Here is a 1812-nt window from a genome sequence, read left to right as displayed (position 1 = left end):
CAAATACCACATTTGTAAGGTGTAAGACCTTTTCAACTTTTGTGGCTCAGTTGTAACTCTTATCCTAGCTTTCTTTGGTCGCCAAGCTTCCTTTTCTTCTCTGGTGGCTAAAAAACTTATGCGTCTATAGTAGACCATGATGACTCTCTTAGTATAGGATGGATGGTCACACTATAAATGTTGATATACATGTGTTTCTTCAGCTGCACATCTATAAATTTTCCAAGCTCATCTCTAATGTTCATTATCACAGCCATAACATGGCTGCAAGGAACACCGGAGCACTGCCACATCCCACAATCACAACTTTTAGTGTACAAGTTGACAACTACAACCATTGTCTCCTCTAATACCTCCTACTCATTAGCCCCACCAAATATCACTCTCATAAGTCTACCTTTGGTAGCATTGTCATCCAACCTCTTCTGCACCTGTGGTGGAATATCACTTTCCACATCTCAGCTTTATGTTTTCTTCTACTAATCCTCTCCATGATCATTCTTCTTAGGTCCTCTAACATCTGAAGAGTTGGTTTTCCTCTAATGCACTCAATCCATGAGTTAAAGGACTCAGTGTTGTTGTTAGTGACATGGTCCACTTTGCATTCCATGTTAAAAGTATGTCGTGACCAATGCTTAGCAAAAATGTTATTCAGCCATTCCCATGCCTTGGAATCCAACTGTTTAATTTGCTCCATTGCTTGCTTAAAATCGACAACATTGGCTGCCCTTACAACTAACCCAAATAAAGACCTCAACAACAAAACTAGGGAACTTGCTTCTCATATTTGCATATACATGTCGACCACAATATCTGATGTAACGCTCCGCTTTCTGAGCGTGCTATAACTTAGGACAATTCTGGGATAATAAATTTGTTTTTCTTAAAAACTATTGGTAAATCATATCACTCCTCATATCTATTCCAAAATCTCCATACATTTATCTCAAAAGAGAATCATCATAAACATTAAATGTGGAAGCTAGAATCGAACTTAATATCTTAACATTAATCATAAATCAATTCTTAAATTCTCATTAATCATAAATAAGATTATACATCATCATTAACTATAAATGAGACTATACATCATCATTTCTTCAAACGTTTAGAATTCAAAGTAGCAGAACTTATATACATGGGTTACATAACATATATTCACCTCATCATACAACTCATTATGCACTTTGCTAAATGTCATTTCATGCCTCATTCATTCTCGTTTCTGCTACAATCTCCATCTGAAACGTTTGAATATTCCAAGGGCAAAATCCAAGTTAGATGATGAATCATCTAAATAAGGAAACAAAACATTTAATACTCATGTATGTATGCAATGCACATAACATCATAACTCTCATATTTGGGTCAACTGCACCTTAAGATTACCTACCATTTTTACAGTCTCCTTGCTAGACCGGGGTGTATGGGTGCACCCTTGACAAAGCAACGGCGCCAATACCTAATCCCAAACCCATGTAACATATAATCGTGAATCTTCATCATGCTCATATGCATATTTTATAAATGAAAACATGTAAATGCAATCTACATAACATACTCACATCAAGGCATGACAACATGATAAAATCATTTACATAAAATTGGATTTTAGAATCGAACAACTTACAAATCAAGAATTTTCATAAAACTAAATCCAATTGGAAAGCACCACTTACTTTTAGCATGAAGTTCGGGATACCTCGAAAAATGTGTATCGCCTCGATTTGCGTGAATGACCTCGATTTTCATGTCAACCCTTAAAAGTTCTACCAATCACTTTATCTCGAGGACAACAATCCTATAAATCAT

This window comes from Diospyros lotus, chromosome 9 (genome assembly GCF_014633365.1).
Source record: "Diospyros lotus cultivar Yz01 chromosome 9, ASM1463336v1, whole genome shotgun sequence".
NCBI lineage: Eukaryota > Viridiplantae > Streptophyta > Magnoliopsida > Ericales > Ebenaceae > Diospyros > Diospyros lotus.
This window is presented reverse-complemented; position numbering follows the sequence as displayed.